Source organism: Molossus molossus, unplaced genomic scaffold (genome assembly GCF_014108415.1).
Source record: "Molossus molossus isolate mMolMol1 unplaced genomic scaffold, mMolMol1.p scaffold_m16_p_1, whole genome shotgun sequence".
NCBI classification, from domain to species: domain Eukaryota; kingdom Metazoa; phylum Chordata; class Mammalia; order Chiroptera; family Molossidae; genus Molossus; species Molossus molossus.
The window spans coordinates 169,560,558-169,580,772 of record NW_023425344.1 but is presented as its reverse complement, the minus strand read 5'-3'; the positions used below and the strand labels follow the sequence as shown (position 1 = coordinate 169,580,772).

The 20,215-nt window shown below is 38.9% G+C and overlaps 1 protein-coding gene across 6 annotated transcripts in view; it reads right to left on the bottom strand.

Moving 5' to 3' along the window:
• The window catches only part of SLC25A21 (solute carrier family 25 member 21), a 463,129-nt gene that overhangs the window by 300,420 nt on the left and 142,494 nt on the right, over window positions 1-20,215 (bottom strand). The window contains exons 1-4 of one of the 6 annotated variants that reach the window (XM_036256709.1): window positions 7,232-7,346; window positions 5,087-5,188; window positions 4,000-4,083; window positions 2,855-3,066 (exon numbers count right to left, since the gene is read on the bottom strand). The exons of 4 other annotated variants lie outside the window; for them this stretch is intronic. The gene's annotated coding sequence lies outside the window, so the exon portion shown is untranslated. Of the gene's footprint in view, window positions 1-2,854; window positions 3,067-3,999; window positions 4,084-5,086; window positions 5,189-7,231; window positions 7,347-20,215 lie in introns of those variants that run through there. One more of the 6 variants, XM_036256716.1, reaches the window with a different exon arrangement.

The following is a 20,215-nucleotide window of genomic DNA, read 5'->3' as shown; positions in this document are numbered from 1 at the left end:
TTATTTGGGGCTTGGGTTTTTGTTTGTTTGGTTGGTTTGGGTTGGTGTTGGCTGCTCTTTGTTTCTTTTTATTTTATTTTTAAATTTATCTTTATTGTTGAAAGTATTACAGATGTCCCTCTTTCTTTCGCCCATTGACATCCTCCTCCCTGCTCCCATCCCTCCTGCCTTTACCACACTGTTGTCTGTGTCCATTGCTTATGCATATATGCATATCAGTTCCTTGGTTTATCTGGTCCCCTCCCTTTTTTATTTCTTTGTTCTTAACATTAAAGACTTCCGTGGGCTTCTTGCAACTCCACAAATGCTTCGAAAGTTAGACTTCTAATTTTCCCAGATTCAGTTGTACTAAGTAGTGATTAGATACCCTTAGAGTATCTAATCAGCCTTACCTTGTCTTTATGTGTCCATATGCTTATCTGAATTTGTCTTTCCCTATGTCAAAAACTATTAATGCTCCTGAAGCACCATGGGCATCTCTGTTATAGCCTGGTTACTGTTTCAAGGCAGACAAAAAAGTCAGACTTCTATTTTGTTCTTATCAGAACATGGAAATTCTTTATAGCAAGGTTGTGATAAGAATACTTCTTTTTTAAATCTGAAAGATAAAAAGGTCTTTGACATTCCTTTGATTTACTCCCCTAATTTAAACATGGGGGAATGCAGCCCAGAGAGGAAGGATTTCTACCAAAGAAAATGGCATTTCGGTGGGCTAGCTTACATTTATTTAGAACTCAGGTCTCTGGTCTACTATCCCTAATTTATTTCTGTTCAATCTTCTTTTTCTAACCAAATTCTAGGATTTTTTTTCATAAGCATGTTTTAATGTTTAAAATAATATATGATCATTTTAGAAAAAAAATTTAAATGTATAAAAAGTATAAAGAAAATAAACTTTATTTATAATCCTACTACCTTGAGATACTACTGTTAACATTTTAGAGTTTTTAATGCTTACATCCTTTATTTTCATAGCTGAGATCATACCATATAGTTTTGTCTTTTTCTCACATAATATCATTAATATTTCCTCACTTCATTAAAATCTCTTCATAAGCATTATTTTTGATGCTACATAATATTTTATCATATGGATGTACTTAAGTATAGTGAACTGTTCACCTTCGGTAAATATTTAGATTGTTCCCTTCTTTCCAACTACACATAATGTTCTGAAGAATATTATTTTTTAAATTTAATGTTAGTTCACACCAATGATTATTCCCTAAAAGCAGATTCCTAGAAACAGAAGTACTATGTCAAAGAACATGAATGTAATTAAGATTACCGATACATATTGCCAAATTACTTTCCAGAAAGGCAGTAACAATTTATGCTACTTCGAGCTGAGTTTGAGAGAGCTGGTCTTATCATGTCCTTACCATGGTTCTTCCATTTAGGTTTGATCATTCTCAAGTATTCTTTTTCATTATTTTCTTAAAGTTCCAAGGTAAAGGCCTCTTGAGTTATGGAATGAAAACTGGGACTACCATAGACAGCCCTCCAACTAGATAGATCTGTGTAAGAACGACCATACGAGCACTCGAAAAGCTCTGCTTACTCAGAATGGCCCTTCCTCCCCACCCTGCGGCAACATAACCTTATGGGGAGATTACAGGTTCATGAGTTAGACATAACAGGAATGTCCCAATCCTATTCTGTGTAATCTTGGGTCAGAGAGGTAAGCCTCATTGAGATTCATTTTCCTTATATATAAAATGGAATTTTGATGTCTATCTAATAGAAAGGATTAAAAGTAAAATTACCTGATATTTCTTTATCCCCTAATTAGTTTTTCCTATCAAGCTTGACTATCTATCCTTAAGACAATTTTATAGGCTAGATAAAGCAAGATATGCTTATTCCACAGGTTACAGTTAGTATATTTACATTCCTGCCATTTATCTGACTGGTGAGTTGATAAAGCTGATGCTTGCCTGTTTATAATGCGGCAGCATGAAAGCACGAGGCTTTCAGAAGACTGTCCTAGACTGCCTGGTGTGGCTTAGTGGTTGAGCATCGACCCATGCACCAAGAAGCCATCAGTTCAATTCCCGGTCAGGGCACATGCCCAGGTTGTGGGCCAAATCCCCAGTGCGGGGCATGCAGGAGGTGGCCAATCGATGTTCTCTCTAATTGATGTTTCTATCTCTCTCTCTCCCTCTCCTTTCCTCTCTGTCTAAAAAATAAATCAATAAAGAAAAAAAAAAAGACTGTTTTAGGGAAGTGGGCATCCGGGATATAAAAGCCAAAACAGGAAGACTTCATGAGCGACTGCATCATATTTCAGGTTATCCTACCTAGGAATATGGAAGTGCCTGGCAAGGAGCTAACTGTGTACTGCAATCTCAGCCCTGGTTGTATATCTACTTTAATAAAGCTTTTAAAAGCTTCACCCAGATCTACTTGGTTGGAACCTCCGTGAAATGGGGCCCAGCTATCTGTAATTTTTAAAGCTCCCTAGTTGATTCTGATTCACTGCCAAGGTTGAGGTTTAGTGGATAATGTGATTCACGGATTCTGGAATGTAAAAGCTGGAAATGGTCATCTAAACCTTTAATTAAACACCCTTGATTTATAGATTAGGAACTAAGGCCTACAGAGGTTCAATTACTTGCTAACCATCACATAGTTTGGCAATAATAGGAAGCAATCTAGAATTCTAGCACATCGCCAGAATGTCTTCAAGAAGCTTATTAGATAGAAGAAAAATGTCTCCAAGAATGCAAAAATCAATTTTCTGAAAGCAATTACTGCCATTTGGCACAGGGTCTTGACTGCTCTCATTTTCAAATGATCCTATTTCTTATTGCAATGTATACGAAGGACAAAGAAGTTAGATCTCCGTTCTCACCTGGCTGAAGGGCCAGAAAGTGCTTGCTTTGCCATTTGCTCTCCCCGGGAGGGAGTGGTGGCCGTGGCGAGGCAGGGTCTTTGCTGCCCTCGGTACATAAGTCCTCTTAACCTTGCTGGTTTGCAAAGCAGTTTGCATGCACAGTAGCGGAGGTTTAGATGTTGGCGAAAAGGTTCTCCGTGGGTTGCCACCTCCAAAACTCTTTTTAATTTCTAAAATGCAATAATGATTATTACTACCATGAACTTTGTGGAGATCCCCTTTCTTAGCATTCACTGTTTCCCTTCTAGACATTAAGGGTAGAAATGGTGAATGCTGAAAGTTGCTTAGGTACACAGGAGGTATGATGATATCAAAGACCTTGGGTAGGAAAAAGACTTAACGAAACCAATTTGGTTTCACAGGTACATTTTGACTATGGATAGCCTGTTAATGAACTTTTAATCACATTATTTATGAAGTCCTAATAGAGGCTTTATTTTAACTTTTAAAAGTTTCCAGAGAAGAAAATACCTAACCATACAAAAATGCCTGGCTAATTTTTATTCATCTGGGGCCATGCTGGGTCCTAAAATATCGCTTAAAGGCCCTTAGTTCACAGCTGACACGTTCTTAACATTTATAGTGATTCTCGAGACCTCGGTATCTAGCACTGCAGTTCCTTCTCAGTGTTTTTCTTGGATGGGATTTACAGCCAACTGGTTGTAATTGACCCTCTATAGGGACAAGTTAGGATATGAACATATGATTTTCCTTTTTTAAAAAAAGAGAGAGTGACCAAGAAAAAAAATTCACCATTGATATTTATCTTAAACTTCCTTCATTTCCAGCTTCTCTGGCAGCAAGTCAAGCTGCTGTCATAAAGCAGAACTCTCAGTACAAGAGGTTCCTAGGGAAAGGACGCAGTACTGAATGCAGAACCACGTGAAAAGAGTAGAGTAGAAAAGAAAAGAGTTTTCTGTCCTTCAGGGTGCACCCAGCACCTGAGCCTTTCCACCCAAGTGGGCATTTCCACCCCGGAAAATTAACCATAAACAGTCTAAGGATACGGGACAGTGGAGACAAACCTCTATCAGCTCTTCATGAACAGCAAAGGCCTATCAATATACACAAGCCCTCCGGGTCCCTAACAGCACCGTCCCCACCTCTGTCCAGGGAACTGATCCTCGCTCTCTCTGTGGGATCATCTCTGGGTCCTCCTGTACTTCCTCATTTAGAAGGCCACCAACCTAAAGAAAGAAAGACTAACTAAGGTTTCACCTACTAAATAAAAGTCAGAAATTCCTTTGCATTTAATCTACCATGGTTGGTTTGAACGAGAGAGAAAAAAGAGATAGAAATAATCCTGTATGGGGTGCACAAAATTCTTATACATGCATCCCCCAAAGAAACTTTCGCCACCATACCTACTACAAGGTACTGATGTGTAAGAATGTTATTTTAATAATCTAAAGTCAGCCATGTCCCAGACTCTTTAACCGTACGGTCATGGGCTGGAGTTCCTGCCCTCCTGTGCAAGGAAGCACAATGCAAATCATTCTGTTCAACAGCTTCCAGTTTTCCCTTCATTCGGACGCTCACAAGTTAACTACAACTGAAGCCTGTTTTATGTTAAAGTCCTAAGAGTGTAAATAGTCCAATGGCGCATTTTTAGTCATTAGCACTGAAAGAACATCACCCACCCGACTGCTTCACCTGGGTCGGAGCGAGGAGTGCTGCTTTCTGTGCGGAGCTGCTGACCGCAACGGGAGATGGCCCGCCTGTCAGATGTGACTGACACGGACCAGGAGGAGGAGGGCTGTTCGCAGAGGCCACTGGATGCAGGATTTCAGCTCATCTCGGTTTTGGCTTCAGTCCTTACTTTCTGCCAGACTGAGGCAGACGAGAGGTGGCCCTCGCCCATGGCATTCTATACTCACACACTTGGCAGCTGGGTAGAGAAGGGCATGTGGCGGCACCCCCTTAGCACCACTGACTTCGAGACGCGTTTTTTAAGCACTGCGCTCTGCTAGGAGAACTCCTGCCCGCTAGTAATAATAGGAGCAAAGAACTTCTGAGCGCTTAACTGTGCTAAGGTTTTACCAGCATTACTTCGCTATTCCTCACAACCAGGAGGGAGAGGATATCATTAATCCCACTTCATACACAAAGAAACTGAGGTTCGGAAGAGTTAAGTAACTTGCCAGAGATCACACAGCTAGTAGCAGAGCCCAAGTTAAAAACCAGGCCTACCTGATTCCAAAGTCCACGCTCTTAACCACTACACAATACAAAAGAGTCAGTGGTCTCTTCAATGCTGCTGTCTCCTATCCTGGGCTCTTCACGCTGCTTCCCCTGTAACGGCAGACACACCGAAGGAGAGGGTGCCCACCCAAGAGAGACAGAAGGGAAGGACCACTTTTGGGGCTGTTTCAGTAACATCAGTAACCTCAGTACCCTGGATTCAGCATACCTTAAATGAGACCTACATTTGTCTTGACAAGATGCTTACAAGATCTGGGTGACATATCCCGTTTCTACAGAGGTGGTGTAGTAGTTTGGTGTGCTATCAGTAGTTTCTCTTTTTTGTCATTTAGCAAGAACTCAAGCTATTTTCTTTTTCATATAAAGCAATAGCAAAATAATATTCATGATTTATTAAATGTCTGTATGTGTGAGGCCTTGGGCTGGACAGTTTGCAACTTGCTAGAGGCCAAGATATGGCATCAGTAATTACATCATCTGCAAGAATTTAACCACCTATGCGTGGACCAAATGTGCCCTCCTAATGAATAAAAACCCGTGTTGACAGGTCAGACAGGTCATATCACTACCTGAACCCCCCGGATATTGAGAATAGCACTGTTCCTCAGACACTTGTTCTGAGAAAGGAGCCTTTTTACATCTGGCTCAAACCCTGAGTCAGCAACTGGATACATATACTCAAGGTATACTAAGGAGAAATTATTAACCATGCAAACTAGCCCCAAATGGCTTTTCTGATTATTTGCTAGCATGCAGGTGGCTTGGCGAAGAGGACTGCAATTCTAGAATGTTAGTTTTTGTAGTATGAGAAAATCATAACTTTTTTTTTCCAGGAACTTGTTTTGCCACAGAGTTAAGGCAGTAATTTGTTACAGGCAAGATATTTATAGGGGCTGCGTTATCGAAGCTAGAATCATCAAGAAATTCTATCAGAAGACACAATGTTTAAGTATAGGTCTAATTACTGCAATCATTTCTTTTTTGTTTCCTTTGCAGAGATCCACTTAATCCCATCTCTTAGTGTGGGCACAGGCTGACAGTTGCATGACAAGGAATGTTTCCCTTTGTAAAAAACCCACTTCCTTTCTGTGTAGTTTTAGCCTAATTGAAATGTTTCCTATTAAGCTCAATCAAGGCAGCAATTATCTAATTACTCACTTATGCTTTTCTAGCCAAAAATTTGCCTAAGCTGGTATATTGGAATGAGAGAGTGCATATTTATTATTGCTTTAACATTTTCCTGTTTGGCTTTAGACAATAATCATAAACATTTACTTCTAGCTCCCCAGAATATATCTGATTAATTCTGCTATTTTCTATAAAATTGTATCACTGTAAGCTACAGCCCAGTGCCAAACGCAGCCCTGCCTACGAAAAGTGCTTTAGAAGGTTTGTGGTCATGCTCCATGAATGGTGTCATTGGAGAAGGGTAATAAGGAAAGAGGTTTGTGAAAAGAAATCACAAACATATATTCAATCATTTCAAAGCCACGAGTTTTATGGCTTAAAAAAATAAAAAATAACTTAGATTTAATTGAGAAAATAATTTTTATAAGGTTTCTTTAAAGAAATATGTATCCTGCATGTCTGGATTTTCTCTTGATACAAATCCCTTAGGTCTCAAGATGATCACAACCAGTCAACAACACAGGTGGTCTACACTTTTAAGGTATAAATTAGAGACATATATCATTAAAACCAGAATTAATTTTGGAGTTAGTGACCCTATGAGGTCATTCCTGATTGGCTCAATTTTGATTGAGGTTGAACCAAAGCGCAGCAGACAAATTGGGTATGAGGGATTGATATTTTCATTGCCAGACAATAAATTTTATTGTTGTTTTCATCATAAATGTTAACTAATGTTGAGACTAATACAGATCTCTTTGTGGCTAAAGATCCCCAGAAAATTTGTGTACTTCAGGGTGGATTTATAAGGAGGGAATAGAACACTTCATCAATCCCCCAAATGTGGCTATTTGACAGTCTTTCACCTAAGTTTACCATAAACCCACAAAATAACTACACTCAATAAGAACAACAATAAACCTACAAGGAAAACATTCCATTTACTGGAAGGAGATGAGAGTTTTTGTATTGCACTGGTAAAGAGAAGAACTTATTTTCACTTACACATAATGATGAATCAGCCAGACACAGTATTTGTAATCTCAGAGATAATGAATTCTCTGCAAAGAAGACACTTCACTTTCTAATAACTGATTTACCTCAGGTATACCCTGAGTGGCCAGACAGAGTGGTGTTATTCCTAAAAACATGTTCTATTATCTGCTTCACAGTTTGGAAAGATGTCTAGAAAAAGAAAATGCATTCTATCTTAAAGGTGGTCCCAAAGACTCTGTTTGTATACATATTCCTTTGGGAGAGAAATTCAAGAGAAAAAGAGGTAGGGAAAAGAAGATAAATCAAAATCTTTGCAAGAATGGGGAAAATATAATAATCAGACATTTCCCTTTCATTTGATCTTTATTTAGGAACTTGAAAGATTGTGAAGTATATTCAATAAAGTGGCTGGAAAATACATTTTGTTTCTGCATGTGACCATTCACTGAAGAGGACAACTGAGTCTCAACATTCTGTCTGCAGTTCTCTCCTATGCAGCTTTACACACACTAGAGGAGGACTAAATCCATTTTACAATAGCTGAGTGGGAGCCCGGGGTGATAGATGAACCTATCATTGCCTAAGAACAAACACAGACACCAGCACTGCTGCTCACCAGTCTGGATCTGTCCTGGGAACTGACCCAAGCAGCACCAGGAACAGAGCAAGACAGGTACATTGAACCTACCAACACCTCTTCCACGCACAGGCCCCCAAAAACCTCTTGCTTAGTACCCAGCAATAAACAAAAGGAAACAACCCATTAAACCAACATAGTCCTTGTTTCAATACTATTAAACTCTTGAAATTTTTAAATTACCACTGCCTTTATTTCCCCTTCTACTTTGCACTAGTTCTCATATTTCTATCCTTCCTCGCTGCAATAATTCAATAGAAGTAATTATGTCTTTAAAAACGGTTAAATAAGCAAACGACTGACGTTCCCTTTCCATTTTCCCTCACACTCGGTCAAATGGCTTCTCAAGTTTATCTGAAGTGATACCCTTGCAAGTCTGGCCAGAGTCTTCTTTTGGGATTATTTTTATGATGTCCCAAAATACTTCCCAAAGTGTGTTGAAGTGGTGCTGTTTTATTCAATTTAAAGTAATACCAGCTGGCAGCAAATCTTAGGATCACAGGAATGTAACACCACAAAAAGAAAATGTCCCAAAGCTTCTTAATTACAATTTTGGATTCTAGATATATGTTTATTCTAAGTTTTCCACTTGTGAATTATTTTTCTATTTTGTGCAATTTTAATATCTGCTTGGTCTGTTAGTTATTTTGCTTCTAAGTCCTATAATGTTAATGCTTTTCAGGTTTTAATAACAGTAAAGGCTTTGATAGAGAGAATATGAACAAAATTATAACATTCTCTATTATTCTAAAAATGCAAATAAACTATCGGTGCCTTTAAGTCTTGGACTATAGGTCTTAGACTATAGGTCATGGGTTGCCTCTGATGAATAAAACTATTTCCTATTTATCAGTCTACGGAGATCTTTTTTTTTTTTTTTTCCTTTTTTTTTTTTGTTTGTTTGTTTGTTCAGATAGAGCGGGAGGGAGAGAGAGGAAGAGAGAGAGAGAGAGAAACATCAACGTGAAGGGACACATCGAGTGGCTGCCACCCGCACGACCAACCAGGGCCGGGGAAAAACTGCAACCGAAGTACGTGCCCTTAGTGGGAACCGAACCCGGGCCTCTCTGTACCGCAGGCCGACGCTCCAACCGCTGAGCCAAACTGGCCAGGGCAGTCTACGGAGATCTTACAAACAAAGTTATTCGATAGGAGAGAGGTCCAAGATGGCAGCAGAGTAGGTGGAAGCTATACTCACCTCCCAGGACCTAATTGGAATTACAACTAAATTATAGAACAATTGTCCTGAGTAACCAACCGAAGAATAGCTGAAGAGAAGCCTTATAAACAAGGAGTTACAGAAGAAGGCACATGAGAAGGGTGGAGATGCAAAAAGGACTTCCCCCACTTCCAAACAGGTGGTGGCTGAGGTTCTGGAGGGATATCTCAGCTCTGGGAATTTCCCTGAGAAGTGTGGGGTCTAAACCCCAAACTGTGCTCCCTAGCTGAGAACACCAGAGCCAGGAAGAGGTGCCCATGTACATAGGGCAGTGAAAATCAGCAGGATGTCTGTCTGTCAGGGAGAGATGAAAGTCCACCTGAGACACAGACACCCACTTAAAGGGCCAACACACAAAATTTCATTTGCAGCCTCTCACCCTGGGTTCCCTCAGGGAGGGTAGAGTAGACTAGAGTTGCATAAGGAGAGTTTGGAGTTTGTGGCTCTGGGGAGAGAGCTGAAGGGACAGTCACCAGAAACCCTGTGCTGAGCCATTCTCCTATATCACAGATGCCATCTTTCTTAAGTGGAGCACTCCCTCATGTGCAGCATCAGCCTAGGGAAAAGGAATAGCCTCACCCTTTGGTGGCCCTCTTGCCCCACCCTGTGGAGTTTGCACCCTACTGAGGAATACGGCCAGAGGGTCTTTCAGTGACTGAGCCGAACAGGCAGCCTGCAGGTGGAGGCAGGCAGAGATAAATCTCGGGAATTTTGCTGACCTTCCCCCTAGCCCAGTGCTGGTAAAAGCTGGCACTGGTGCACAACTTGGTCTGTTCCATGTGCACCCAGGCCCAGCAGAGGAAGCCACAAACTGTGGATCACTTGTAGCTCCAAACAGGTTGCTGAAGGCCAGTCATTGGCAGTGTCATACATTGGCCTGCACCAGAGTCCCTCCAAAGAGACCCAGAACCAACAATCCAAGTGGCCAGCTTCAGACAACATCAGAACAAGATCCAAAAAGCTTCAGAAGCAGCATATACACAGGGAGATATTGGCAGGCACCAAACCCTGCTGAGGCCAATTCCACTTCGTGTGGTCAACACCTGCATAGCAGCTTGCACACCATGGTTTTGGTGGAGCCTCACAGTCAGCCATGAGTTGATCCCATGCACAAACAAGCCAATAGCAATCAAGACTCAGTTATCAAAGGAAGATCCACATGAACCAAACAAGGGACATTCCTGCAGCACCCCGCTCAGGTGATCAAGGAGACTGCACCACAGGACCCCACAGGACATCTACTACATAAGGCCACGCCATGAAGATTGAAAGTCATAGCATGTCAATCTAACACATAGAAACAAAGAGGCAGCCAAAATGGGAAGACAAAGTATCAGTCCCCAAATGAAAGAACAGGAGAAATCTCCAGAAAAAGAGCTAAATGAAATGGAGGCAAGCAATTTATCAAATATAGAGTTCAAAGTAAAGGTTATAAGGATGCTCAACAGTATGAAAAAGAACATAGAAACCATTAAAAAATATCAGAAATTAAGAATACAATATCTGAAATGAAGAATACACTTGAAGGAATAAACAGTAGGTTGGATGAAGCAGAAGATCAAATCAGCAATTTGGAAACAAGATAAAAAAAAAAAACAAAAAAAAAACACCCAATCAGAAAAAAGAATTTTAAAAAATGAGGATAGTTTAAGGGACATTTGGGACAACATGAACTATATCACATATACACCACAGGGGTACCAGAAGACAGAAAGCGAGTGACTGAGAACCTGTTTGAAGAAATAATGACTGAAAACTTCCCTAGTCTAATGAAGGAAAAAACATACGAGTCCAGAAAGCACAGAGAGAGTCACAAACAAGATAAAACCAAAAAGGCCCAATCCAAGACACATCATAATTAAAATAACAAAGGTTAAAGACAAAGAGTATTTTAAAAGCTGTACGAGAAAAGCAGTTAGTTACCTACAAGGGAGCTCCCATAAGACTGTCAGTTGATTTCTCAACAGAAGAGATATTAAAAGTGATGAAAAGTGAGGACCTACAACCAAGACTACTTTACCTAGCAAGACTATCATTTAAAATTGAAAGAGAAATCGCTTCTCAGATAAAACAAAACAAAACAAAAACCAAAAAAACAAAAGGAGTTTGTTGCCAGTAAATCAGCACTACAAGAAATGTTAAAGGGTCTGCTTTAAGAAAATTTAAAAAAGAGAGAGAGAAAGAACCCTGGCTGGTTGGACTCAGTAGTTGGAGCATTGGTCCATGGACTGAGGGATCATGGGTTTGATTCCCAGTCAGGGGCAGGTACCAGGGTTGCAGGTTCGATCCCAGCCCCAGTAAAGGTCATGTGGAGGCAGCCAGTCAATGTGTCTCTCCCACAATCTCTCTCTCTCTCTCCTCCCTCTCTCCCTCATTCCCATCCACTCTATCAAAAAATCAATGGAAAAATATCCTTGGGTGAGGATTAACAGAAGAAGAAGGAGAGGGAGAGGGAGAGGGAGAGGGAGAGGGAGAGGGAGAGGGAGAGGGAGAGGGAGAGGGAGAGGGAGAGGAAGAGGAGAGGGAGAAGAAGGAAAAAAAGAAGAAGAAGGAAAAAAAGAAGAAGACAACAGAGGGTAAAAACAGAGGAACATGGTTAAAAGAATAAAATGGCAATAAATACATACCTATCAATGATCACTTTAAATGTAAATGGCTGAAATGCTCCAATCAAAAGTCATAGAGTAGTCTGGCCGGTGTGGCTCAGTGGTTGAGCGTCAACCCATGCACCAAGAGGTTGCCGGTTCAATTCCCAGCCAGGTTGTGGGCCTGATCCCCAGTGTGGGGCATGCAGGAGGTGGCCAGTCGATGTTCTCTCTCATTGATGTATCCATCTCTCTCTCATTCTCTCTCTCTAAAATCAATAAAGAAAAATTTTTTTTTAAGTCATAGAGTAGCTGAATGTATAAGAAAACAAGATCCATATATACACTGTCTAAAAGAGACCCACCTCAGAATAAAAGATACACACAGACTAAAACTAAAGGGATGGAAAAAGATATTTCATGCAAATGGAAAGAAAAACAAAAACAAAAACACCTGGGGTAGCAATACTTATATCTGACAAAATAGAATTTAAAACAAAGGCTATAGTAATAGACAAAGAGAGATACAACATAATAATAAAAGGAGCAATCGAACAAGAGGATATAACCCTTGTAAACATTTATGCATCCACCATAGGAGCACCTAAATACGTAAAGCATATTTTGATGGACATAAAGGCAGAGATTAACAGTAATACAGTCATAGTGGGGGATTTTAACACCCCATTGACATCAATGGATATATCTTCCAGACAGAAAATCAACAAGGGAATGGCAGCCTTAAATGACGCATGAGGTCAGATGGATTTAATTGATATATTCAGAGCATTTCACCCCAAACCAGCAGAATATACATTCTTTTCAAGTGCACATGGAATATTCATTTTCTAGGACAGACCACATATTATGATACAAAATAAGTTTCAGTAAATTTAAGAAGACTGAAATAATATCAAGCATTTTCTCTTATCCTAATTATAGGAAACTAGAACTCAATCTCAAGAAGAAAAACTCAAAAACATTCAAACACACAGAGGCTAAATAACATGTTACTAAACAATGAGTGGGTTAACAATGAAATGAGGAAGAAATTCAAAGATAACTTGAAACAAATAAAAATAAGAACACAATAACCCAAAAACCTATAAGACACAGCAAAACCAGTCCTAAGAGGGTAATTCATAGTATTACAGGACATAGCATTATCTCAAAAAAACAAGGAAAATCTCAAATAAACAATCTAACTTTACACTTAAAGGAATTTAAAAAAGAACAACAGACAAAGCCCAAAGTCAGTAGAAGGAAGGAAATAATAAAGATCAGAGCAGAAATAAATGAAATAAAGTCCAATAATAATAATAATAATAATAATACAGAAGAACAATGAAACCAGAAGCTGATCCTTTGAAAAGATAAACAGAATTGACAAGTCTTTAGTCAGACTGAACAAGAAGAAAAAGAGGGAGGACTCAAATAAATAAAATCAGAAATGAAAAAAGAAAAGTAACAATTGACACCACAAAACCACAAAAGATTGTACTAAAATATTATGAACAACTATATGACAACAAATTAGACAATCTGGATGAAATGGATAAATTCCTAGAAACATACAATCTTCCAAAATGAAATCAGGAAGAATCAGAGAATATAAATAGACAAATTACAATGAATGGACCTGAAGTAGTAATAAAAAAATAATAAAAAAAACTTCCAACAAACAAAAGTCTTGGATCAAATGACTTCACAAGTGAATTTCACCAAATGTTCAAAGAACTAACACTTATTCTTCTCAAACTATTCAAAAAAAAAAAAAAAATCAAAGGAATTAAAGACTCCCAAGCTTATTTTCAAGGCCAGCATTATCCTAATTTCAACACCAAAGAGATAAAATAAGAAAATTATAGGCAATTATCTCTAATGAACACAGATACTAAAATCTTCAACAAAATATTAGCAAATGAGATCCAGCAATACATTAAAAAGATATACCATAATCAAGTTGGATTTATTCTGGGAATGCATGATTGGTACAATATCAACAAATCAATAAACATGATACATCACATAAATAAAATGAAGGATAAAAAACATACGATCACATTAATAGATGCAGAAAGGCATTTGATAAAACTCAGCAATCATTTATAATAAAAACTCTCAACAAAGTGGGAATAGAGGAAACATACCTGAACATAATAAGTTCATATATGACAGACCCACAGCAAATATCATATTCAATGGGCAAAACTACAAGTGTTTCCCTTAAGATTGGGAACAAGAGAGGGATTTCCACTTTCATCATTCTTATTCAACACAGTACTGGAAGTTCTAGCTATAGCAATCAGACAAGAAGAAGAAATAAAAAGCATCTAAATTGGAAAAGAAAGTGTAAAACTGTTATTGTTTGCAGTTGACATGATACTGTATGCAGAAAATCCTAAAGATTCCACCAAAAAGCTACTAAACTGATAAATGAATTCAGTAACGTAGTAGGATACAAAATAAATATCTAGAAATTGGTGGCCATCAATAATAAACTGTCAGATAGGGAAATTAAGAAAACAATCCCATTCACAGTTGCTTCAAAAAGAATAACATCTAGGAATAAATTTGACCAAGAATGTAAAAGATTTGTCCTCAGAAAATTATAAGATACTGAAGAAAGAAATTGAAGAAGACATATAGTCGTCTCTCATTTATTGTTTATCGTTTATCGTAGTTAATCCATTCCACATTCTAGCGGTTGCACTGGCATTGAAGGATTCCTGGGGTGCTCGAATACATAGACCTACAGTCCATATGTACAATAATTTTAATTGTAATTGTAATTGTAATACAGGGGTGTATAATTGACTCAGACAACTGATCACGTGCTGTATCATTTTCACTGTCTCAATCAATTTTTTAATAAATATATTTGAAAAAACCATGATAGAGTGAAGCTGTGAAAGTTGAAGCATGAAGTGCAAGGGACAATTGTATACTGTTTTTATGGATAGGAAGAATTAACACCATTAAAATGTCCATACTACCCAAAGCAATCCATAGATTCAATGCAATTCCTATCAAGATACTAATGGTATATTTCACAGAACTAGAACAAATATTCCAAAAATGTATATGGTACTAAAAAACAAACAAACAACAACAACAAAAAAGAGAAATAGCAATCTTGAGAAAGAATAACAAAGTTGAAGAAATCACCTGATATCAAAGTGTACTGCAAGGCAATAATAATCAAAACAGCATGGTACTGGCATAAAAACAGACATACAGATCAATGGAACAGAATAAAGAGCCCAGAAATAAACCTATGTCTTTATAGTCAATCAATATTTGACAAAGAAGGTAAAGATAGTCTATTCAATAAACGGTCTTGGAAATATTGAACAGATTTATGCAAAAAATGACACTAAACCATCTTCTCACACTATACACATGAATAAATTAAAAATGGATTAAAGTCTTAAATGTTAGATTAGAAAGCATAAAAGTCCTAGCAGAAAACATAGCAGTAAAATCTCAGATGTTTCTTGTAAGAATATATTTTTTTTCTGATATATTTTCTCAGGAAAGGGAAACAAAAGAAAAAATAAACAAATGGGACTACATCAAATTAAAAAGAAAAGGAAACCATCAACAAAATGAAAAGACAACCCACTGAATGAGAGAACGTATTTGCCAATGATCCAGTTGATAAGGGGTTAATATCCAAAATTTATAAAGACCTCATACAACTCAACACCAAAAACACAAACAGTACAATTAAAAAATGGGCAGAGGACCTGAACAATTCTTCAGAGTACATATAGATGCCCATAGACATATAAAAAGATGCTCCATATCACTAATCATCAGAGAAATGCAAATTAAAACCACAATGAGATATCGCCTCACACCTGTCATAATGGCTATCATCAATAAATCAACAAACACATTGGGGAGGATGTGGAGAAAAGGAAACCCTCATGCACTATTGGTGGGAATGTAGATTGGTGCAGTCACTATGGAAAGCAGCACGGAGTTACCTCAAAAAATTAAAACAGAACTGCCTTATGACCCAGTGATTCCAATTCTGGGAATTTATCCAGAGAAACACAAAACACTAATTCGAAAGCATATAGGCACCTCTGTGTTCATTGCAGCATTATTTACAATAGCCGAGATCTGGAAACAGTTCAAGTGCCCAACAGTAGATGAATGGATAAAAAAGCTGTAGTACATTTCCACAACGGAATACTATGTGGCTATAAAAAAGAAGTAAACCTTACCTTTTGAAAGAGCGTGGATGGATCTGGAGAATATCATGCTAAGTGAAATACGCCAGTAAGAAAAAGATAAGTACCATATGATTTTACTCATATGTGGAATCTAATGAACAAAGTGAACTAACAAACAAAATAAAGACAGACTCATAGAGAGCAGGCTGACAGCTTGGGGGGATTGAGCCAAAAAGAAAAAAAGAGAAAGAAAACTCATGGACATGGACAGCAGTGTGGTGATTGCCAGGGGCAGGGCCGAGTTGTCTTTGCCCAAGTTAAAACTAGGTTGCACAGTTTAAAGCACATAAAACACTGTAACCCTGGCTACATATTGGAATCACCCAGAAGCGTTTTAAAACCATGCATGGGTTTCAGCCCCAGAGATTCTGATTTAATTGGTACTTTGCATGCATGAGTATCAGGACTTTAAAACACTACAAAGGTGATATAAGTGCAAGGTTAAGAACAAAAGTGTATTTAAAATAAAATTATACAACACACACATGCATAATTAATGGATTTTTAATTTTTCTTTTAAGTGTCTTACCATTAGTTTGAGGTGAAACACAGTGCTCCATCAATCCATTCATTCATTTGACATCAATATCATTTGTGTCCATGCATAGGCCACAAACTGCCATCTCTCTTATTACCTAACTGTTCACAGAATCAAATAAAATACCCCTTGTAATAAAACAAAACAAAACAAAACAAAAAACAAAGATGAGAGAGAAATTTGGAAAGCAAGCTAGTTTGAAGAGAAAAATAGTATGTTAGGCAAGATAATGGTTCCCAAAGATGTCCCATTGTAACCCTTGAATATATTTATTTACACGGCAAAAGGAATTTTGCAGAGTTGAATAAAGTAAGGACCTTGAGATGGAGATAGTATCCTGAATTATCCCAGGGTGCGGTGGGAGAGAGGAGTATTCTAATCTCATGGATTCTTTTTTTTTTTTCTAGAGAGAGAAAAAATAACATCAATGTGAGAGAGAAACATTGATGGGTTGCTTCCCATATGCACCCCGACTGGGGATAGAACTTTCGACCTGAGCATGTGCCCTGACCAGGAATTGAACCTGCTGCTGAAACCACATTCCAAGCTACAGAGCCACACTGGCCAGGGCTAATCTCATGGATTTTTAAAACCAGAGAACATTTCTCAGCTGTGATCAGAGGGTCAGAGGAAGTCCTGACTACAGGATACAGACACAGAGAGATGCCACGGTGCTGCCTTTGATGGAAAAAGGAGGCCATGGCCACGGAATGTGGGCCTACAGAAGCTGGAAAAAGATAAAGATATACATTCTTTGCTAAAGCTGCCCAAAAGCCCCGCTGACACCTTGACTTGGCCAAATGAGACCCATGTTGGACTGCTGACCTACAGAACTGTAAGATAAAAATTGGGTTGTTCTAAACCACCAAGTCTTTGGCAATTTGTTACAGCAGCAATAGAAAACTAGTACGGACACTGATGTTAATTTGACATCTCCAGAGTCATCAGGCAGAGGTAGGGGAAGGTTATGTGGAGTCATGAGACTGGGTCTGAAGGACCTCCAACAGGGAGTGTAAATGACCTAGAGCCCAGCTGCTGCTCTGAACTCCATCTTGGTGTTTGTGCAAAGACCACGCCGCCCACAGCTGCTCCCAGCCGGGGATTGAGCCAGCAGCAGATCGGAGGCTGGAAGGTTCCTGAGAGACAGAGCTCCTCTGACTGCCAATTTGGCTTAAAGACCCTACTCTGTGATGGCTTTGCCAACGGAGCAGTCCTCAGATGCAATGCAGACTAGCAGCTTCCATGGGGTCCCCTTCCCTTTGGCTCACCTTCACCCAGGATCAAATTTGCATGGGGGTCACACAGTAGTGTACCTCTCCTGGCTCCCTCCCCATTTTCCTTCACAGGCGCTTCCTCTAGGACCAACTACATAATTTGAGTATAAAATAAAAATGTGGGAGCCTTAGGTAAAAAAAGTATTAAGAATTTCAAAAGTGAGCACATGGTTCACCACATCTTCGTTCACTGGATGTTAACCCTTACTTTTTTCTAAATAAATCTGTTTTGGTGATGGGAAAAAAAATAATTTCAAGAGAGGGACAGTAGAGCATTTAAGCAAGTATTCTAAATGCAAGGACTTCTGCCCAGCTGGTGTGGGTCAGTGGTTGAGCGTCGACACATGCACCAAGAGGTCGCTGGTTTGATTCCCGGTCAGGGCACATGCCCAGGTTGTGGGCCCGATCCCCAGTATGGGGCATGTAGGAGGAGGCCAATCGATGTTCTCTCTCATTGATGTTTCTCTGTCCCACTCCCTTCCTCTCTCTCTAAAATCAATTTAAAAAATTACAAAAAATAAATGCAGGGACTTCTGCAATTGTGGGTAGCTTATCTACAAGGCTGGCCCTGGTATCTTCTGGTAAAATCCTTGCACATCTAATCCTAGTTTGGTGTCTGCTTGGAGGACACTGATGAAAATATATTTGGGGGCTCTTCTTCTAAAATTAGCCCCTTTGGAATTAAACCTGGCTGTGATCAAGTGAGTGAAAGTCACACTGAGTTTCACCCTACCCTTGTAAGCCTTCAATACAGTTTTTAAATTAATTTTATTAATTCAGGTAAGTTTCCTGTTCAGTTTTTGAGGTTTTCTTTTTTTTTGGTACGTGCCCTTAGCGGAAACCGAACTCAGGACTCTCTGGTCTGCAGGCTAATGCTCCAACCGCTGAGCCAAACCGGCCAGGGTGAAGTTTCCCTTTTCTACAACAAGTAGTATATAATGTTTAAGAAGTAGTGTGGGTTTTTGAGCTAAGCACATCGGGGGGAAAAAAATGCAGTGAGAAGTATAGTTGTGATTGCAACATTTCACTTGAAATAAACACCGAGGCAAAATTCAGGCAGCAAACCTCATAAACGCATTCCTTCATTTCACATTTAAAGGAAAGAAGCTGGAAACAACTAAAGGGCTACTTAGGGGAAAGCATTGAAATTCCCTCCTCCTGCTCCATTTGCAGTTCCAGGTGCAATGATTTTTTTAAAAAAAAATTTTTTTGAGAGGTGTTTTCCAAACATTTGGCAATGTTAAACATCAGGGCAAATCTCTGTGGCCTTCAGCAAACTCTCTAGGCTTCAGTGGAAGCAAATTAGACCCTACCTACTCTCTGAGATCCCTTTCAGCCATAAAATCCTTTGAATTCATGAAAAACATCTGCTTTAGTCAAGTCTGTGAGATTTTATAACATTATTATATATTCTTCTTTGGTAAATATCCTACTTGGAAGTGTATGTCTTTTCAGGGTTTTCGAAAGAAACTTTTTGCTTAGTATTTCTATCATTAGGGTCTCTTGAGGTATTATAAGCAAGATTTTAAAAACTTAAATGAAAAATGAAGTTGATACAAGGTTCAAATGATTAGCCCAAATCCCAGTGTTGGTTGGGGACAGGCTTTGGATCGGAACCTTTGATTGGCCATCATATTCTCTTGTCTGCAATGCTGCCTCTACACTCTGTCATCATAAAGAGCCAAGTTGTTAGATTTAGCATTTTTGCAACATCAAGTTAATTGCAACATCAAGTTAACAGATGAACATTTTTCATTTGAATATATTCCCTTAGACAGTGCACAGCTCTGAATTCTCCAGGCACCCAAACCAACTAATAATTTACCTCTTCGAATGGATGTTAGTTAAATATTCACCTCACACTGATGTGAACCAAGCACTTGGGGAGAGGGAAGGACTGGAGGTAGGAGGACCATCAGATCTCCATTTGTGCACCAAAAGGCTCTCAGATAACAGGACCCACGGTCCTTGGAAGTCAGCCCTACGGCAATCATCTGCTGCCACTGTGGTATATGCTTTGTGGGCCCACCCCAAGCACCTCATTCATAGAGGTGACCTTTTGTATAATGCATTGGTGCCCTGGATAACTAACCGTTCCTCCTCTTTATTCAGCTTTAAATGTTCCTGTAAGTCTATTCTCCTTTTATAATTTGAGGCAATGAGTAGGAATGAAATGATGGCTCCTACATTCCCAGTGTGAATTTTAATAACATCTGGTATTTCTCTTTATCCAGGTAATTTTTTCTATCTCACAGTTCTAGATATAGAGAGAATGCCTACATATCTTTGAGTAACAAATAACCTACCAGACCAAAAGCAAACTAGAACCATACATACAGTTTTATTAAAAGGCTTAGATTTATTGAGTTGAGGCATATGGAGAAAGTTAAGTCTTATAAGAAAAAAAACTTATCTAATATCAGATTTTGAGATGATTTGGCATTGCCTGGGACAGGAATACTAACAGGCACATAGGACACTTAATTTTTTGTAGGG